This window comes from Magallana gigas, chromosome 1, assembly GCF_963853765.1.
Source record: "Magallana gigas chromosome 1, xbMagGiga1.1, whole genome shotgun sequence".
In the NCBI taxonomy this organism is placed as follows: domain Eukaryota; kingdom Metazoa; phylum Mollusca; class Bivalvia; order Ostreida; family Ostreidae; genus Magallana; species Magallana gigas.
The window spans coordinates 9,003,344-9,026,327 of record NC_088853.1 but is presented as its reverse complement, the minus strand read 5'-3'; the positions used below and the strand labels follow the sequence as shown (position 1 = coordinate 9,026,327).

Below are 22,984 nucleotides of genomic sequence, written 5' to 3'. Positions count from 1 at the left end.
AGTTTTTTTTGTATAATCAATTTTTTATCTTTTGTGGACAAATTTCTCCACCTACATAATTGATTTATTGTTTCAAAAGATATATCCTCTATTATAGTGGATATTCATCAATGATATGTTCATACCTTTCATGTTCAATTTTGATATTTTGTTGTTGGTCTCCTTTTGTAGAATCTGTATATATTTTATTTCATGATTTTTGTCCTCAAAGGTTACACCCTCAATTTTTTTTTCTAAATTTGAGCTTTCGAGGTCGAAAGTAATTGAAGTAGGGAGGAAAATAGTCATAACAACAAATTTAATTTTTAAATGAATTTGTGGAAGGACAGATAGATTTAACGGAAATGATTCATTAGAAATTGTATCATTATCTTTATATTTTTAACTTTTCACTACATGAACGAATATGCAATATTTAAAGAATTAGTTAACTTGTTTACTGAATTTTAACAGTTCATTGTCAATTTCTCTTTTATTCATTCAAATGTCAAATGTTCAAACACATGACAGCAATTCCTCTGGACATTGTGTTGTTTATTTGGTAAATAGTTTTTTTTTTACAAAATGTAAGAAGGTGTAAATTGAGTAATCCCTAGCATGTCCACTTAATGGACCATCCATTGTATTGTGTGTAAATAGTTTACTTATCAGTCTTTGATATCTGGCGTAGTCCGAAATAGGCTTAATCAATTACGTAATCAAGTTTCATTTTTATTGTATTTTTTTTCTTTTTGCAAATGACCCACGGCTATGTACAGCTGCGCTGAGTTATGTCAATTAAACGGATAAACTGTACGGGTCACGTGATTTATCACTAATAGGTTTTTTCTTAAAATGGTAAATTTTCACACTTTTAATATTTCCGATCATCTAATACTGAATTTTGATTGGTCAATGACCTGCAATCCAAGTGCGTGGGGACGTCGCTGGAAATTTGGCCTAACTCGGTCACTTCCATGCGACGCTCCATTCAATAAACTTGTATTCATATTTTATCATCATTTTTCTTATTTGGATTGCAGGTATGTTGCTCTCTATTTTATTTTCTATTGTTTCAAAGTTCATAAAAGTTTGATTTTAAGAAATTAATAATTTGCTTAAACGTTTATTTTTTAATTTTGGTATTAAAATAAGTTATGATTTTAAAGGAATAAGTTTCTAAATTTGAGCTTTGTCGTTTATGAAATAATTCATTATTAACCTATCGGCTAGGAGACAGAATAATTGCTTTTTCATCCGTCTAAGTTTTGCCGGTAACACATGTATTTTTTTTAGTAAATAGTTTTATTTTTGATAGTCGTAGAATAGACAAGTAAATGAAATACTTTTGTTTGTTGCATTGATGCGTGGTAAATTAGAATTTGAATTTAGCGCCATTTCTAAGTTAAAGAGACTCTTTAGTAAAAGGAGGTAATTTAAAGTTAGTTCGGGAAACAAAATACGGGAATCATGTTTAGATCAAATTGTAAGTTCTCAGTAAATATTGACAGTTAAATTAGATAAAATTATACCATAAAGGCTTTCAAATCATTCATCGTTTAAGATCTTTGTAATCGCTTTTGGTTCTAATTCACATACGCGTTGTCAAGTTTTAGTTCGAATTTCCTCGACGTTAAGTCTTTGTTTATATTCTTTACATTGTTTACATTGGATTTTATTATTTTTCATATTGTTAATTAATAATACAGAGGTTATATTTTTATTACATCTTGTTTATACCTCTGTTACGGTCACCAGAGTTTTAAAATATTATACGTAAATGAACTTAAACTTTTGTAACTGGTGACTGTTGTTTATAGCACTTCCATGCGACGCTCCATTCAATAAACTTGTATTGATATTTTATCATCATTTTTCTTATTTGGATTGCAGCCACGACAGATTGTGTTCAACATATAACAACGTCAGTAGAGCTGACACCAATAAGAAATTACATCAGCGAGTTAAATTTAGTTCATCACAGCAAGCGAGTGTTCAAATTAAAGTTAAATTTCCCCAAATTTATAGTGAATTCAGATCACGTTATTAAGGACAAAAAGAAGGACGTGACACTACTTTTAAATATAAAATACCATATGTTAAATATGTGTATGGAATACATACAATTAAAGAACGCCGTCTTTTCCTTGTAAATTACGATGCCTAAAGGATTTGATTACATTCAAAGTAACCATTACGTATCAACTGACTCAACATTAGATATTAGTTGCTCGACAGTTACCTGGCTCCAATTTCACAAAAAACCTGAGTTTTTTCTCAAATATTTGATTTTTTCTCAAATTTGAGAAAACTCAATTATCTGCGTTTCACAAAAAAATCTTAGTCGTTTTTTTTTTACTCAATATGAGAAAAAACTTAAGTTACCTTCATAGCAGACTAGAAGTCAAAATAAATTCTAATCGTAGACATCGGCAACGAATTTGCCATTTTCGTCTTGCTGACAGACAAAATCCACTGGAAAATTTGCCCGAGTGTGAAGTATTCCAACGTTTCAGATTTCGCCCCAAACAATTTTGTACATTGTCGCTTCATTAAATCCCATTATTCAGAGAGACACTGTAAGAAATTCTCCACTGAATCCTATTTTCCAATTCTTGATAACCCTTCGGTATTTGGCGAGTGGCAGTTTTTATTCTTTGATTACGGACACTTTCTCTTCGGCATCTCCCCCCTCCGTTTGGAGAGTTGTTCGTGATGTGTGTTCCGCACTGTGCCAACTGTCTCGGCAGTTTATCAAGATGCCATCTGGGGTAGAATCAGACGAAGTGATATCCCAGTTTTACAATGTTGCAGGTATTGTTAAATCAAAGGGGAATAATCGGAAGAACAAATGTCACTTTAAATAACTCATACATACAGAAACTATTTCGTTCATTTAATCACATTACACACCAAATTTACACGCATTCACAATTTACATAACATGTATCAGAGGAAAATATAAATGGCCCACAAATTTTATTTTTTTCTTTTAATTAACCATATCCTTATAATTATATACTAAGTTAATATTCAAAGCAATTGTGCCAGTAAGTCAATCTAATTAAAATTAGATCTTTGATCCGCTCCTAATAGATCGCTACGTATACACAAATTGCATGCTGATTGGTTGATTGAAAAGGTCACTGAATTTTACATGTGAAAGGATCTATAAGAAGCGGCTCAAAGATCTAATTTTAATAAGATTGCCAGGAGGTCAAAATGCAAATATTTTTGGCACAAATTTATAAATGTACATGTAAAAGTAATACCACCACCAATTCCAATCCTACACCTGAAATATAATGACAATAACAATTTCTTTATTCTCTGAACTGCATAAATTACAGTGTTGAGAAAAGTCACAAAAAATTTGAACAATAATACATATAATACATACATTGCATGCATTGGAGTGACAATACAAAATTGAAAAAAAGGAAAAAGGGAAAAAAGTATGATAAACAATTAACCTAGAGAGCTAACTCTCTCAATTATAACTTTAATGAATTTACACAGATTAATCAACAATTTTTTTATTACTAGTATTAAAGAGTTGTTGAAATTTGTAAACATTTGGTTGTGTGTAGAAGTATGAAGGTATGTATAAAACTCTCTTATCTTTAATTGTTACATCTGTAGTTCTGTACAATGAAATAAATAATGAAATTCATCTCCTTTCTCAATACAGATAGAAAATGTATCCAGAGTAAATTGCTTTTTAGCAACTAGTTTATTTTTTTAGATTAACATCATGCTGATTTTTCTAGTAATTATATTATTCATATTTGGATAGATTAATTCACCTGACTTTACAAATTAATAAATTTTTTTGTAAACATCATATTATTATAAATGTATTCAATGCCACCACCTTTTCCCAATTAATAAAACGTTTTCTATAAATATTACATACAACATACCAAACTTAATAAAATAAAGATAAAATTAAAGAGAGGTTTAATTTTAATATATTACATGTCCTTATTGTTAGGTTTTCCAAAATATACTTGGCTGTGTTGATGGGACTTTTATAAAGATCCAAGCGCCATCACATAATGAGCCGGATTACCTGAACAGAAAGGGGTATCATTCCTTGAATGTGCAGGTATTTTATCGGCCCTTTTGTTGAAGAAAAATATTTATCAACAACACAGATTAAAGGATAAATATTGTAATTTAAAATTTCCGTCATGGTAAAATGAACAGCTGAAAGTTTGAAAACTTTTCACATCAAACAAGTACCGTACGTAATAAATATTTACTCAATTCAAGCAAAAGGATATATAATTAAAGTTTTTCTTATATAGTCAAAATAATTGTCTAAAGTGTATATTTGATGTACACATTATTATGAATCGCATGTATTAAATATTACATTTCTGATGCATTTTTATTGCATATAAATATATACATAGATAATTAATTAAGACAAATCACAAATATATCTTAAGGTTCATTCTCCCTCTGTACCATCACATATAAAATTTTGATAGATTATAGATAGAGTAATTATCATTAAATGATATCAGAAAATATGTGTTCACAACCTTGTACATGTAACACAAACGTAATTGATGTATACACATGCAATGCAACAAATAATTTACACAATTCAAAGTCACAACTTGAACACTAACTGCAGCAAAGCACAAATTTTCTTATACTGAAAAATGTATATGAAATATCATGTGTAAAAGATGTCCCCCTTAAATTTTAGATGATATGTAATGCACGGTATAAGATCATTAACTGTTTGGCAAAATGGCCAGGAAGTGTTCATGACAGCAGGATATTTCGTGACAGCCACATATATGTCGCTTTTGAAAATGGTATTCATTTAAGAATTGCACGTATCAATTTTTAACTAATTACATAATGTTGAGTGAACAAGTTCAGTAATAACAAGATAATGACCCCTTTTCCTGTGCCATCAACCCCTGCTGAAGTAAAATTTAACAACGCCCATGCAAAAACCAGAGTAACCATCGAACAGACCTTCGGGATATTGAAAAGGAGATTTTCTTGCTTAAACTCTGGCCTTTGTTTACAGATTTAGAGCTGTCACCGGAAGTATTGTTTTTTATTTCGGGCCGCTTATAGCAATGAGGAGAAAACTCAGCTATGTAAAAAATTCAACTCAGCTGAAAATTGACTAAGTTTGTTTTGTGAAACGCAATTTGAGAAAAAATCTCAGCTGAGTAAATTCTCAGGATTTGAGATTAAACTTATGTAAAAATTTAAGTTTTTTTGTGAAATCCGAGCCTGAGCATTTGAAGTGCACAAAGACGAGGCCACACTGATAATGCGTACTTTCGTTTTGTTGTTCTCAGAAATTGAAAAAGGAAAAACCATCACAGTTTCTGAAAATAAAAACAAGGGACAACATTGAAGTAGTTTAACAGGTAAGATGCTATTTGAAAATTATTTTGTTAACATGTATTTCATGAACCTGTGTTGATCCCATTGATAAAAGACATTCTAAAGGATAGTTGAAGGAATGCTTAAAATATCGTGCATACAAATTGTTGTAACAAGGTCTAATTAGGTTTGTTCATTTACAGTGTTTGTAAGCTAAGCTGATAGAGAAAAAAAAACTTATAGGCGATCCCAATCTTCAAAATTTTGAAAATTTGCAGCTCTTTACTTTTATAAAAACAAGTTTTATAAGTTGTGTAGTGCTAATTTTACATGCAAGGAGTCAACAAATTGCTTAGCTCAGTAGCTGAGTGGCTTCACGTAGAACTTCTACACACTGTGAAAGGGGTTCAACCCGCCGATGCACTGGTACAACCAATTTTTTAAATAATTTGATCTGAACTTGTATACATGTATCTATTCCATTATATCTATCATGGGCGAAATTGCAATAACTTCGTAAAATGCATGGATACCATAATATATTTTTTCAATTTCTATTCATTTACAAAGGTTGAAAGATGATTAACATTTTTTATGATGAAAAATCCCTTAAGGCTGAGGATCGGAGAACCTTAATAGCCAAAATTATTATATTTAAGAATTTCAGGTAAATCCGACACCGAACCTTTTAAATTTGTAAATTTAAATGTTAAGCGTATAATGCATGTGATCGATATAAAAATGTAAATATAGAATAAAAACACAATTTTATAGATAGATAGATAGATAGATAGATAGATAGATAGATAGATAGATAGATAGATAGATAGATAGATAGATAGATGACTTCACAGTATGATAAAAGCCCCTCTCATCGCTGATAATTCCAGGAGCAAGTCTTTGTTATTTTTTTATATTTATTTTTTTTTTTGCACTTAATATCCAAAGTTATCAGTATTTGGTTGAAAATACAAAATCGCCACTGATAAATCAAAACAAAGTAAAATAATGTAGTAAATATGCGGCAAATAATTATTTTTCTGGTTGCAAATAAAAACCTGGTGTCAACGGTCAATGTGGTAGGTTATATAAAAATAATGATAAGTATTTGTTTTAGCAGGCGATGAATCAAGCTCAAGCCTTGTCATCGGTGGATTATAGGATCCTGAGAACGATTTCCTTGAATCAGCACTTCTACATAATTGATATTGCATACAGCGATAAGGGCACAGTTTGTTTGTCTGTTCTCAAACAGGAGTTCCTCATCAACGCAATCACGGGAGGGGCCGATTTTAAAATTATTTTACCGACTGGATCTTATATACATTATTGGCAAAAGAAATTTTATTATTTAGAAGATGATATTTTAAAATTCTGTCCCGATTCTAACAATTATGTTAAATTATTCAATTCAATGATACTTCAAAATAAAGCCAATGAAAAGTTTCAAAATCATGGCATTGCGATTTGCAAATCAGGCTTTATCCTCGTCTGTCAGTGGAACCGTAAGTTCAAAGAGCAGAGCGCTGGGAAAATTGTTATTTTACGTTGCATTGGTCATACCATAAATGATATAGTTATGGAAATTGAGTCAGACAAAAACCAACCTGTGTACATTTGCCCCACGTACATAGCAGAGAACGGCAATGGAGACATTTGCGTGTCTGACGTCAGAGCCGTGATTGTCACGGACGCCGGCGGTATGCTGAGATTCCGTTACCAAGGAAATTCACGTGACTTTGATCCATATGGTATATGTTGCGATTCATCATGCAACATTATCGTTGCTGATATGAAAAACGACAAAATTCAAGTGATTGACAAAGACGGTGATTTTTTGCATCACGTGATCTATGATGGAATTAAAATGCCCCGTGCTATATGTATTGACGAAAACGACAATCTGTACGTGGGGGAATGGCATACAGATACCATCAAAGTCATTGCACGGTGAATATGTCAGACAATTAAATTTCTTTGAAAGCTGAAGTGTACATTTTAGTGTGTAAATTTGATGAGAATCACAACACATGTACAATATAAATGTCTAGACATAAAATAAAGCAGACTTATATTCTTATAATGAAGCAGGTTGTTTTCAATCAACTGACCGTACTGGCAATGTGATCATGTATTTTTATGCACTTTTTATAAACTATTTCACACTTGATTATGCGCATAGATTTATCGTATCAACGGAATACCGCTTGTGAAACATCGCCAACGTCGCCACCACTTGAAAGAAATTCGTTCATTTGTCGATACTCTCTGTATTGTTCTATGTCCTTTGGTTTTCTGAATTCAATTAAATTTTTCTTTGATGAATTTCAAGAATCCCATATGTTTTGTGCATTTAATATTAACGTCGTTACCTTGCTCTAAAAGTTTGAAACTATGTTATCAACATTATAAATAGATAATATGTTAAAGACGAGAGTATATACAGGTATAAATACAATGTTACATTTCATGCGTGTAGTGTGTGTTGATTTAAAGTTAATATCAATATTAGTTGCATTTACGAAAAATGCAATTTAAAACAAGTATTCTTTTTAAAGGTATGATCGGCAATAATGATATATAGATAGCTAGAAGCAATCAACATGATCAGTAGAATAATTTAATAAGTACTGTATTTTTACAAAATATAGAATATTTTGAATCTGTACAACATAATTTCGTCATTATAAACCGTCAATAAATTTATTTTTGAAATAAATTTGGGGAAAGCCGTCCGTAAACTCCTTGTCTAGTTTTATATTTTTAATGTATAATTATAAAATGTTAATATATCTTCTTCTTCTTCAGAATACTAGATAGGGCTCTTCAAAGACCATTAACACGTATGCAAAGAAAGAGTTGTATTAAAATAATTTAATGCGACTGAAAAACATTGAATGCCATCATAACTTGCTATTGAGGCCGCATTGTAACGGAACCTTGTTTATAAATCAAGCCGTCTTCCTATTATGCAACCTCAATACATAGGCGGTGGCGGAAGGAGGGCTGAGCCCCCCTCCTTTTTTTGGAAAGTTTGACCTAACCATTAGGCACATAGCATTATAGGGGCTTCAGCCCCCCCCCCCCCCCACACACACACACTTTTTCTCGAAGTAAACATAATTGATCTGAAATTCTGAAATTGACCTTGAATACATATAGAAATATTGAGAAGTTGGAGTTATAGGTATACTCCCCCCCCCACCCCCCCCTCCCCCCCCCTCCCCCCCCCCCCCCCCCCCCCACAGATTAGGAATGTCATGATTTGGGGAAAAAAATTGGTAGCTAGTTAAGAAATTTATTTTGGAACTATAGGTATCCTCCTCCCACACCCTCCCCCACCCCCCCCCCCCCCTGGATTAGGATATTCATGATTTTGGTTGTGGGAATTGGGTTTTGTCAATATTTATGAGGATTAGTCTAGCCCCCCCCCCCCCCCCCCCCACTTTCAATTTGCTTCCGACGCCACTGCAATAGATCGAGGTGAGTTCATGGAGCATCTTCTTATGTTCGAGGTCAGTTCATCGAGGTCAACTGCATTACTGAATGAATCTTTCGATCGAAATTCTTACGCGTGAGACAAAATGTGCATTCTCGAATTAACAGGTCTAACTGTATTTAATGTATTTTGCATCTCTTAAGGTAAATGAATTGAAATAAAAATGTTATATAAATACTAAACCAAAGCTTTAAATTTTTATAAGAACTACATATGCAAGCGGAATGTGTGCGCACGTGGAAGCATTTGCCGGATGCCTCATATGGACACAACATTGTGCCGAAGCCGATCACAAAAAGCATTTCAAAAACTTCTTTTAATGCAAAATCTAGTAAGTTTTGTTTAAAACTCTCACAAAATAATATACATGTTTAACTTTCAAGTATATTGCAACTTAAAAGTAAACTTATAACACAGGTAGAATGCAAAATTTACCAAGTAAAGACAAATATATAATCTATCTAATGAAAGTCACTTCAACTTGAATATTTGTTTGAAATTTCGATCTAACAAGGCAAATGATAACAGAATTAGTTTGATATTGATTAGCATGTATTTTTATAAATGCAGAACAATAACGTATTCGATTTATTTACAACTATCAATTTAGTAATGAATTTTCATCACAAAACACAACACTGTTTTATTTTTTAGTAATGAATGTATATATGACTGCAATAGTAATAAAACATTGATGTTTTGAATTTTTTCACTGATATACTATCTCTATAATAAAAACCAACGTTTAAGTTTTAAAAACATGCATTAAGATATTAAAAAATTTTCTTCTCTGTTGAACAACTTAACGTTCATACTCTACCATAATCATTAATCATTTTACCCGTTTCTGTATTGACAGTTAACCTTTAGCCATACACTTCATATGATATAAAATATCAAAAATCAATAAGAGTGTACTTTGAACTAATCTTTCGTTTTAAATACTACAAATCCCAGGGAAAGAGAGCATCAGCTACGTCTTCGTGCATTACCTCATGTAAGATGCTTACATGTTATTGACTAATCAAAACAACTAGCAAGAGACTTTGACAAATTCTATTGTTATACTTTCATGTTAAATACTGAAATCTGATTGGTTAAGACGCAGTTCATAATCCTTTCTATTACCCTCAGCGTTAGCAACGCACTAAGCAACGGGTAACATCAAGAAATGTTACATGCGCGAAAATTATGCGCGTACGGTTCGCTGTAGAATTCACGTTATTCCTATATAAAAGAAGTGAAATTTTCTTAAAAATTAAGACATTCAGTATAACAAAATAAATAGTGCCTGTTTGGAAGGATAACAGTTGAAATTGACACCCCTCGAAAACCATTGTCAACCTCCGCTTCGCGTCGGTTGACAATGGTTTTCTCGGGGTGTCAATTTCAACTGTTACCCTCCCAAACAGGCACTATTTATGTAATATCAACCGAATGCTACATGTACTGTTTTACACTTTAATCAATCAGCAACAACAATGTTTATTTTGTTATTTAAATTACAGAAAACGAATTGTGGAGTGATCATTCAATCCAAGCTGATCATTCAGGACATGGTTAGTTCATATTGTGTTTGAGTGATATTGGTTTTATTTCTGCAAAAGAGTGGGTGAATATTATTATGACTACACATTATATGTACATTTTGGTAGTTATTGTTGGCAGTACTATCCGTAAAAATTGTTATGTAATCTAACCATAATTGAAATGATAACAGAAGGACGGTACTACCAAACATTTCCGCCATAGACATTACTTCGATGAAACGTGAAAATGCTGAACATTGTGTATTTGATGCGGCGGTATTTAGGGTTACTCTTTGTTTGTTTGTTTGTTTGTTTGTTGTTGTTGTTTTTTTTTTGCGGGGGGGGGGAGGGGGTATTTTTTTTTTTACAAATCCATAGTGTGGCCGGCCAATTGCAATGTTTATTTCAAAATAGCGATGCTCAGTAAACCAACTTAATTTAGCAAGCTATAAACAAGAAGTGTCATTTTACCCAAATCTAAGACTAGGATCATGGAATATATAAGACAAAAGTAGAAAAGTACATACACCGAATGCTTATTCATCATAGACTGAGTTGTATAGGTAGCATCACGAGAGGGAAAGCTATTTTTTATATTTCAAATTTAAATGTATTTATAAAACTTTTCATACACGCACAGTTCGATGTACACATTTTGACTTAAGATGAAGACATACTAAGGGATCTCAAATTCTTAACTCAACTCAATTCTATATGTTAAAACTTCTAAACGTTATCTATACGAACATTAAAAACTGTGTGGCATATAACTAATCACAGGTGTCTTTTTGTACGGTGCACAAGATTAAAACATCTATAAATCAAACCGAATTAAATAACGTTGACAAATTATTACTGTTAACAATTTATTTTTTGTAGTTAATTGACTCATTATTCATTGGTTCTCAAACTGGTTTGGGCAACCTGTCAAAATTAATGTGGACACACCTATATTATTATCAATACTTTTTTGGAAAAGTAAAAATTATTATAGCCCCAGCGGGATTCGAAGTCAATGCGCTACGCTTTTAGGTAACTATTTCGGGGAAAAAAATAGTTTATAAAATTATTCTTGGCTTTATTGATTATTTCGATCGGAAATAAATGTACGTTATAACTTCGTGGTGTCCAATACCACCATAAGCTCCAAGAATAGCGGGGTTTACGCCGGTCAGAAATATTTGCTTTTGGTTTATAAATACAATGGATCGTGCGAGCCTATACTATAATAATTATTCATATCAAAACAGTAAAGGCTGGACAGGACTCTTTTAAAAATCCAGATGATATAATATACTGGGTATCGTCAAAATCTCCGCGTTTGAGTCAGAACCAACAATCATGAATAGCGGCGTGGCATTGTGACATGAAAAAAAAAATAAACTAGTATTTGCACACCTGAAAATTACAAATTGGTACAAATGATATAACAATTTTATAACAATAAATCATTTTGTTTTATTCCATAAAATAACGAAATCCATTCTTACATATTTGATAATTCTAAAATATATGAAATTCAAAAATGCAAAATTGCAATGAGGTTATTGAATAAAAACAATGCACCATCCCCATATAATGTCATTAATAATGATGATGATGATGATGATGATGATGATGAATGAATGAATTGGACATATAACATCCGAAAAAAAAAAATTAATATTATTTTTGAATGGTACACGTAACATGTGATTAACACGTTGTCTTGCATACTTTTACAGGCAATAATACAAGCGCAAGCACTATCCTCATTGGTGTATAGAAAAGAGAAGACCATATCTCTCGGTCAACGATTATATGTATTTGATATTGATTGTGGTAGAAATGGAAACCTGTGCATTTCTGCATCAAACAATTCTTCTGATATTTTTAATAATCCAAATAACTCAGATTCTTTTATTTTTAAATCTTCTTCTGGATCTTACATAGCACTGCAGGAACAAAACAATGATCATTTTAATTTCATATATGGAACGTATCATTCCATTTAAAGACAATCTGCAACTTTAACAACGCAACATTAATTCAACTTCGCCAAAAACTAGTGGATTTTCTGAAGACAGAAAACAATGGGTACTAAGCAGTCCTCGAACACTGTGGGGAGAAGATGAAGATTTTTTAACACCGTGGATGTGGACCAAAATTTAGATTTACAGCACACGGAATAACAGCCACTAAATCTGGGGGCATCTTGCTTTGTTTATGGATCAATGAATTTGGAGAACGGAGTTTAGGAAAAGTGATTTCGATAGATGGAAAACTCCAGATTTCCATGGATAAAAATCAACCTCTGTACATTTGTCAAACTTATATAGCAGAGAATGGCAATGGAGACATATGTGTCTCTGACGTCAAAGCTGTGGTTGTCACGGACGCCGGCGGGATGTTGAGATTCCGTTACAAAGGGAACTTCAGAGAAAGCAACTTTGATCCATATGGCATATGCTGCGACTCAAAGTAAAACATTATCGTTGCTGATATGAAAAACGACAAATTACACGTTATTGACAAAGACGGTGATTTTCTGCATCAAGTGATCTATGATGGAATAAAAATGCCCCGTGCTGTATGCATTGACGAAAACGACAGAGTTTTTGTTGGAGAATGGGATTCAGACGCCATTAAAGTCATTGCACTCAATGTTAGCGTTAACAATCGGTCAATACTTTATGAGAGCTGTACAATTTACTAAATCTATTGAATAACAATTATATCATAGGCAAATGCATAATGTTTACTAGTATCTCAAGCTTACCAAATGATTATTTCATATTTAGGCAACGGAATTTCCTTTGTCTTAATGTTCTTATATATCATTGTACAAGTGCAATGATTAATTGTCACGCTTCTGCATCAACTCGTATTGCCGGTATTTCAAAAAGCTGGTAATATTTTTTCCCATAAAAAATAGAATATTCCTATAGAAAAATCATTTCCGATAGGATGTAATAAAATCCTATAGGAAATTAGAATTTAATACAAATGGAATTCTCTAACGGCGTTGTTCTAGAAGAGGAGCTTTAAATGCAGCTCGGATCACAGGATGTCATCATAGAATTCGTCATCGCTATCACTATTGGCAACTTCCTCCGGCACCATGGCTTGGAATTCACTATCACTATCGGCAGATTAAGAAGGTCCTGACACCAAATCACTGTAAAAAGCGTCCTGCTCGGATTAACCGTTTTTGTTGCTGATTGCGCACTTCTTGAACGAATGGCATATAATATCTGTGGCACAAGTCCCAGTCTTCTCTTGTATATCCGACGATTAAAATAAAATTATTTATCTTTGTGAAATTTTATTTAAAAGTTGCGATATTGATGGGAAAAAATATCGTAAAATTAGTATAAATCATTATTATTTCTTGTAGGAGAACTATTTCTCATTTGGGAATTGTCATTTTCCTTTAGAATATTAATTTCTAAAAGTTAATATCTCATCATGTAGGTAAAATACAATAAAAACAAAGAGCGGTCATTTATTCTCTTGACAATAATCTTTCATTTTGTATATATGGATTTTTCCAAAACTGCACCTTCAGCGGATGCAAAAATACCACCTTGCCACTGGCATAATTATCCTGCACAGTGTTTACAGTGTATGGTATATGTACAATGTGTGCCCCTTTAGCGTGTCAATAATGTTTAACACAATGACATTTATGCCAAATCCTTATATCTAGTGTACACTATTGTGATCGTTTTCTAGAATGTCTTTAGTAATGAGGGTATTTACAAAACTTCAATTATGCATCTTTGCATAAAATGCAAGCTGTTCAAACTCTACCAGTAACAAAATCGACAACTGAACTTTCTTGAGGAATTATAGAGTTTTAATTTTTTTTCACTTTTTAAAAGCATGATTATTGGCATGAGTACAACTATATTTTACTCATATTTTTTTTCTATTGTAGGCAACAAAATTATTGTACTTAAAACTTTTTTTTACCATAGAATATTTAAACCCAATGTCATTTTTTTAAAATTTGAAATAAATGGTTTTTAATATCATCAAAGAGCTTTTCCAGCACCTTATTTTTCATACGTTATTTTGCTTCAAAACTTCATGTCTCATGTGTTCAGCTAGCAACTGATCAAGGTATTCAATGCTGTAAACATTAAAATTCCAATATCAGCATAGCGCTTCGTTATTTACAAAGTAGTGCTATAAAGATTAAACATTCGTCATGCACAGCTACGAAAGTATGTAAAGGGCACCTGTTTAGAAATTCGTTGGGTTCTAATCAGTCATTCTTTTTTTTACGCACTTCAAAATTAAAGAAACGCCTGTGTATTACGGGTGATACTCTTTTTTCCTATTACGGTAAGATCTTATTTGAAGCCATCCTTACAATTTTTTTTCGGATTAATAAAATTTTAATCATATTGTCTGTTCTTTGATTTGTGTCGGTTATATGATATAAAACATTTAGATGCATGTGTAATGTTTGTGTTATTATAAAAAAAATTAAAGGGTTCTGTTTTGATTTTATAGCTCATTTAAATTTTTTTCTTATCCATTTCAAAATTTGAAGTAATGCAAGTGACCAATATTAAGTTTTGTAAATTCCTTTGGTACTAAAGAAGTTCTGGAAAATGACCTGAATAGTGTACCAGATATACTGATAAGATTAGAAACGTTAAAGTGTTAATCTTCAACTTAAATTAACGAAAATAAAAGCATCAGGAGGAAATTTCCACACCAATACAAATACATAGTGTATGATGTCAACCCCAAGTGTATATGCTATAAATGCATTAGTAGATTACAAAAATCTACACATATGTTTCTCTTACCCATTGTTATGAGTGTCTTCTTTAAAAAGACACACCTTCATATAAATACAGTAATCAGTATCCATGTTACGTGTTTCTTTATTTCGCAGTTAGCCCTTCGCCATACACTCATAGGAAATTTATCAAAAATCAATCAAAGTGTACTTTAAACTAATCTTTCGTTTTAAATACTACAAATCCCAGGGAAAACAAGCATGAGAGCTCTACGTCTTCGTGCATTATCCAAGGTAAGATACTGACATTTTATAGACTTATCAAAACTACAAGCAAGAGACATTGCGAAATACCAATTTCAATCGAATGTCACACGTACTGTTTTACACTTTAATCAATCAGCAACGACACTGTTTATTTTGTTAGCGATAGAAAGAACTGTGGAGTGAGCATTCAATCCAAGCTGATTATTCAGGACATGGTTAGTTTATATTGTATTTGAGTGATATTAGTTTTATTTCTGCAAACAAGTAGGTGAATATTATTCACAATTAAATATTTCAATTATGACTACACATTATATGTACATTTTGTTATTTTTGACAGAACTATCTGTAAAAATTGTCATGTAAACTAACCATAATTGAAATGACAACTGAAGGACGGTATACTGCCAAAATTTTCAGACATAGACATAGACTTCGATGAAACGTGAAAATGCTGAACATTTTGTATTTGATGCGGCGGTATTTAGGGTTCCTTTTTGTTTTTGGGGGGGGGGGGTATTATTTCATTTTTACAAATCCACAGTGTGTTTAATTTAAAATAGCGATGCTCAGTAAACCAACTTAATTTAGAGAACCATAAATGAGAAGTATCATTTTATCCAAATCTAAGACTATGATAATGAAATATGAGTTGTATAGGTAGCGACATGATAAGGAAAGTGGGTTTATATTTCAAATTACATTTTGTTTGCATTTACATATATTTATAAAACTTTTTTTTATACACGCAGTGTTCGATGTACACATTCTGACTTGAGGTGAAGACAGATTAAGGGACCTCAAATCCTGAACTGAACTCAATTCAGTCTGTTATAGTGTCTAAACGTTAACAATACGAACATTAAATATTGTGTGACACATAACTAATGACAGATGTCTTTTTGTACGGTGCACGAGTTTAAAACATCTATAAATTTTCAAACCAAATTGAAAACCCTTGACAAATTATGATTGTTAGCAATTCATTTTTTGTAGTTGATTGACTCATTATTCATTGGTTCTTAAACTTGTATGGGCAACCTTTAATATTAATATGGCCAAAAGTACATTATAATCAATACTGTCACCTTTTTAAATCTTTAAATTTTACAATTTTTGACTGAAAATATGTTTTAATTTTTTTTGGAATGGTAAAAATTAATAAAGCCCCAGCGGGATTCGAAGTCATGACGGTCATGACGTTCAGATTAGTATCTAACGCTCTAACCCATGGGTATCTATTTCGGAAAAGAAATAGTTTATAAAATTATTCTTGATTTTATTGATTATTCGATCGGAAATACATGTACGTCCTAACTTGGTGGTGTCCATTACCACCTTAAGATCCATGAATAGCGGTGTTCACGCCGGTCATAGATTTTCGCTTTTGGTTTATAAATACAAATGGAGCGTGGGACCTTACATATATATATATAATCATTATGCATATTAAAACAGTAAACAGACTGGACAGGACTAGTTAAAAATCAAAATGATATAATGTACTGGTTATCGTCAAAATCTCCTCATTTGAGACAAAACTAGTATTCGCATACCTGAAAATGACAAATTGGTACAAAAGATATTACAATTTGATAACTATAAATCATTTTGTTTTAATTCATAAAATAACGAAATCCATTCTTATATATTTGATAATTCTAAAATATATGAAATTCAAAACTTCAAAATTGCAGAAATGTTATCAAAACAAAAAACAATGCACCATATAATGGCATTAATAATTATAATAATGATGATGATAATGATGATGATGATGAATGAATTGGACATGTAAATGGTTTTTTTCACATGTAGCATGTGGTTTTCACGTTGTCTTGCATACTTTTACAGGCATTAATACAAGCGCAAGCACTGTCCTCATTGGTGTATAGAAAAGAGAAAACCATATCTCTCGGTCAACGATTATATGTATTTGATATTGATTGTGGTAGAAATGGAAACCTGTGCATTTCTGCATCAAACAATTCTTCTGATATTTTTAATAATCCAAATAACTCAGATTCTGTTCTTTTTAAATCGTCTTCTGGATCTTACATAGCACTGCAGGAACAAAACAATGATCATTTTAATGTCTTATATGGAACGTATCATTCCATTAAAAGACAATCTGCAACTTTAAAAACGCGACTATATACAACTTCGCCAAAAACTAGTGGATTTTCTGAAGACAGAAAACAATGGGTACTTAGCAGTACGAGTATACTGTGGGGAGAAGATGAAGATTTTTTACACCGTGGATGTGGACCAAAATTTAGATTTACAGCACACGGAATAACAGCCACTAAATCTGGGGGCATCTTGCTTTGTTTATGGAACAATAAATTTGGAGAACGGAGTTTAGGAAAAGTGATTTCGATTGATGGAAAACTCCAGATTTTTATGGATAAAAATCAACCTCTGTATATTTGTCCAACTTATATAGCAGAGAACTACGAAAGCCGAGAAGGATCATTCGAGATTCGAGATTCGAAATACGAGATTCGAAATACGAGATTCGAGATTCGAAATTCGAGATTCAATATCTAAATTAACCAATCAAATCATGGATCTGAAACCTGTATCTTAGCAACATCAAACTGTTCTAAATAAAGATCATTCGTACATGCTCTTTCCTACAAATAAATGTCTTAATAGCTCTTATATAGTGGTTATAAAATGGTTAAATTAACATTGATGAATTAACCTCACACAGTATAAACCATTAAATTAGAAATAACACTGTTGGCTTTGCGAATCTAAGTGGTTTTGTTTGCCCTGTATGTATTTCCCCCCGAACAATTTTAACCCGAAGTGTATTCGCCCCAACTGTGTAAAAATCGGCTCCCGAAGAAAGATCTGTTTAATCCAAATGTTTTAGCTATGAAACGAAACTCAATGAAATAATCGACATGTCAACATATAGGTTATGATAAAGTTTTAAACCATAGAAGATATAATGATTTACAACCTCAAAGACAAAAATCCAGATAAGAATAGTGTATTGTAGGGTATGGCAATTCCGTTGTCGATATGAGAGAGAGAGAGAGAGAGAGAGAGAGAGAGAGAGAGAGAGAGAGAGAGAGAGAGAGAGAGAGAGAGAGACAGACAGACAGACAGACAGACACAGAGAGAGTTTTGTAGTGTCAAATTCAGTTTGATTTAGAATTTGAAATTGATTTGATTTGTTACAAGCATATATAGACAATAATTAAGCCTCTAAAACGAGAAAAGAGAGGAGGTAGGTAGGGTAGGGCAGACCAACTAGCAAGCTTTAATTTTAACGATGTTAGCGCACCTGTGATTTACATCGACTCTCTCTCTCTCTCTCTCTCTCTCTCTCTCTCTCTCTCTCTCTCTCTCTCTCTCATCACCTAGCATTTCCTTTTCCGTGAGGGGGTTTGGGGTATTTGTGATGTCTTACATTAGCTAGCGAAAATGATAAAAAAAAAAACCATACATTTCAAGAGGGGGGGGGGGGGGGGGCTATATAGTCCTAATTAATTTGTCAGTTATTCTGTCCCCACTTTGTTTTCTCTTCGTTTTCCAGGTTTTTTTTTTATTTGGCTCGGCAAATTAATATAAAACTTTCTGTGTAGCTCCATAACGATGCACTGTAGATAAATTATGAGTAGTTTTACTTTTGATAAACAGGTACATATCCGTACTTGATTTTTAATTTGACTCTTATAATCGGATTTAATATTCCAATAATTATAGGGTAGGAAAGAGTAGACGGGACTTTTTTGCGCATATCCTACTGTACCATTCATTCAACACAGGTATTAGCACTCATCGAGTTCGACTTGCTATCCTTTTCTTTCATCCACTGGATTTAAAGCTATTAATTTTTGAAAATATTTTGAATTTATGGCCTGATTATATATAAATTAGAGCTGCGCTGGTGCATATATTTACCCAAATGGACCAAAATATAACCAAATGAATCTAAATATTTTGACAAAATTAGTTTTAAACGTACGACTCTTTTTCAATTTTAATCGGGTATGTCCTTTAGAAAAATCTTGAACCACACACATTGTAGCAAATAAAACGGCAATTGTTTCATTTTTTAAGGGGAGGGAGGTGGTGCCGGTAAAGGACATGTATTGCTTGTGACAGTTGTGCTATACTCTCATTTGTTATAATAGGTAATACTACATATTGATATAAAATGAAAGTTTCCAATTACACTGTACATAGCTTCTATCACGCATTTTGACCCGTGCGATAGTTTAAAACAATTTTCAAAGCATTTAATGTAATTCAACCGATCATTTTTGAAATTTAATTTTCTGGATCCCCGCCTGATACGTCCGCCTTCTTGTATATTAGAATTACATGTACGTTGACCATATGTACACATTAACTTAATCGGCTATGTTATGGGACGATAACATTTTTTATCAATGTTTTTGCAGGATATGTAACAAATAACAGCCTATTTGTGGGTTTTTGCACTGATTATTTGAGATAATTTGCCGCCATCTTTTATGCATTCCACACACCACTCACAGTTTCTTTATTTGGTGTTCTGTGTGTATGGCGACAAATTGGTAAATTTGCACCACTCACCCCTTGTACCTTCATCCTGATTACATTTTATCTGGCTAAGTGTAATGTAGTAGTATATTAAATACACACATCTTTGTTTGCAGTGCTTATTTACATCTTTAGAGATTTACTTACAAAAAAAGTAAACATTTGTCTGACTTATATGTAATTATTGTCAATTTTGGTGCGGTGGGGGTAGGGGGTAGGAAACTACAGAGAAACTTAACTTGGCTGTGAAACATATGGTTTTATTCTTTCTTGTTGATATATCAATGAATGAATTATAACAAAATATATGTACAACAATTAATTTTGAAATATTCATGCACAATCAAATAAAAAGTTTTACTGTTCTCTGCACAAGAAATCGGCAATGTGAACAAATTGGCACCCTATCATCCCTACCTTTAATTGTAGAGAGTAGGTATCCTTCTATATTGAAAACAATTCCAAAAGTAAGACTCATAATAAGTTGTTTACTGAGGAAAAGGAAAAAAATTGTATTTATTAATAATTCCGTATGATGTGATAATATCTCAATGATTTGTTTATAATCATAGTACTAGTGTATCACTGTTTGCATACATAAAAACGATAAGTAATGCTTATATTAATTAGTGAAACAAGACAGATTATTTATATTTAGATTATTTAGATACATGTACTAATCTTCATGCGGGGATCTAGAAAGGAGGGGGTCAGGGGATCTGGACCCCCTCCTCGGGAAAATTGGAGCTTATTCAATTTATATAGTAAAAATTTTTAAAATTGGCCTAGGACCCCCTACAGAAAAAATTAGCTACGCTTATGAAGTTCTCTACCATAACCGCATTTTTACACAAAAGGGGTTAATAAACCCGGGTTTTAAACTATTACTGGTGGTGAAATACCTTAGGGTTCAAACGCATCAGGTGGAAATGCACCAGGGCAAACAAAATCACTTAGATCCGCGAAGCACACTGCATTATTACTAGTCTACTTAGATATCCTGTGTAAAAGTAAATACAAATAATTATTTAGTAAGGTAGGAAGAAGTGAACAAAGCATTTATTTGTATATAAGAGCATGTACGTATGATTTTTATTTAGAACAGTTTGATGTCGCTAGGATACATATTTTCAGATCCTTGATTTGATTGGTTAATTTAGATATTGAATCTCGAATTTCGAATCTCGAATCTCGTATTTCGAATCTCGTATTTCGAATCTCGAATCTCGAATGATCCTTCTCGGCTTTCGTAGAGAACGGCAATGGAGACATTTGTGTCTCTGACGTCAGAGCCGTGGTTGTAACCGACGCAGGCGGGATGTTGAGATTCCGCTACCAAGGGAACTTCAGAGAAAGCAACTTTGATCCATATGGCATATGCTGCGACTCAAAGTACAACATTATCGTTGCTGATATGAAAAACGACAAAATACACGTTATTAACAAAGACGGTGATTTTCTGCATCAAGTGACCTATGATGGAATCAAAATGCCCCGTGCTGTATGCATTGACGAAAACGACAGAGTTTTTGTTGGAGAATGGGATTCAGACGCCATCAAAGTCATTGCACGTTAATGGTAGCGTTAATAATCGGTCAATACTTTATATGCACAATGTTTATCTCAAGTTTACAAACTGATTATTTCATATTTAGGCAACGGAATTTCCTTTGTCCTAATGTTCTTATATATCGTTGTACAATGATTAATTGTTACGCTTCTGCCTCAACTCGTATTGCCGGTATATCGAAAAGCGGGAAATAATTTTTCCCATGCAAAACATAATATTCCTATAGAAAAAAAAATTCTGATAGGATGTAATAAAATCCGATGGGAAGTTAGAATTTCCTATAAGAAAACTACCTGTCTTAATCAACTTCCAATAGAAAATACGATTCCCTATAGGAAATACAGCTCCTCTAGAGTTATTAGAAAATCCTACAGGATAATGAATATTTCTTGTAGGAGAATCATTTCTCATTTAGGAATTGTCATTTTCCTTTAGGATATTAATTTCTAAAGTTAAAATATCATCACGCAGGTAAAACACAATAAAAACAAAAAGCGGTCATGTACTCTCTTGACAATAATCTTTCATTTTGTATATATGGATTTTTCCAAAACTGCACCTTCAGCGGATGCAAAAATACCACTGGCATAATTATCCTGCACAGTGTTTACAGTGTATGGTATATGTACAATGTGTGCCTCTTTAGAGTGTCAATAAGGTTTAACACAATGACATTTATGCCAAATCCTTATATCTAGTGTACACTATTGTGATCGTTTTCTAGAATGTCTTTAGTAATGAGGGTATTTACAAAACTTCAGTTATGTGTCTTTGCATAAAATGCAAGCTGTTCAAACTCAACCAGTAACAAAATCGACAACTGAACTTTGTTGAGGAATTATAGAGTTTTAATTTTTTTTCACTTTTTAAAAGCATGATTATTGGCATGAGTACAACTATATTTTACTCATATTTTTTCTTTTGTAGGCAACAAAATTATTGTACTTAAAACTTTTTTTTACCATAGAATATTTAAACCCAATATCATTTTTTTAATTTGAAAATTAAATGGTTTTTAATAGTATCAAAGAGCTTTCGGCAGCATTTCATTTTTCATACGTAATTTTGCTTCAAAACTTCATGTCTCATGTGTTCAGCTAGCAATTGATCAAGGTATTCAATGCTGTAATCATTAAAATTCCAATATCAGCATAGCGCTTCGTTATTTACAAAGAAGCGCTATAAAGATTAAACATTCGTCATGCACAGCTACGAAAGTATGTAAAGGGCACCTGTTTAGAAATTCGTTGGGTTCTAATCAGTCATTCTTTTTTTACGCACTTCAAAATTAAAGAAACGCCTGTGTATTACGGGTGATACTATTTTTACCTATTACGGTAAGATCTTATTTGAAGCCATCCTTACAACTTTTTTTCGGATTGATAAAATTCTAATCATATTGTCTATTCTTTGATTTGTGTCGGTTATATGATATAAAACATTTAGAAGCATGTGTAATGATTGCGTTATTATGAAAAAAGAATTAAAGGGTTCTGTTTTGA

At 32.4% G+C, this 22,984-nt stretch overlaps 2 long non-coding RNA genes across 2 annotated transcripts; both read left to right on the top strand.

Moving 5' to 3' along the window:
- Positions 1-4,817: 4,817 nt before the first annotated feature.
- LOC117688061 (uncharacterized) lies at positions 4,818-7,665 on the top strand. The gene is made up of 2 exons (XR_004600843.2): positions 4,818-5,384; positions 6,458-7,665. It is a non-coding gene; the product is annotated as an uncharacterized lncRNA (long non-coding RNA).
- Positions 7,666-8,778: 1,113 nt separating this feature from the next.
- On the top strand, positions 8,779-13,103 carry LOC117688059 (uncharacterized). Its single transcript, XR_010713178.1, has 3 exons — positions 8,779-9,170; positions 10,348-10,398; positions 12,093-13,103. It is a non-coding gene; the product is annotated as an uncharacterized lncRNA (long non-coding RNA).
- The last annotated feature ends 9,881 nt before the right edge of the window (positions 13,104-22,984 follow it).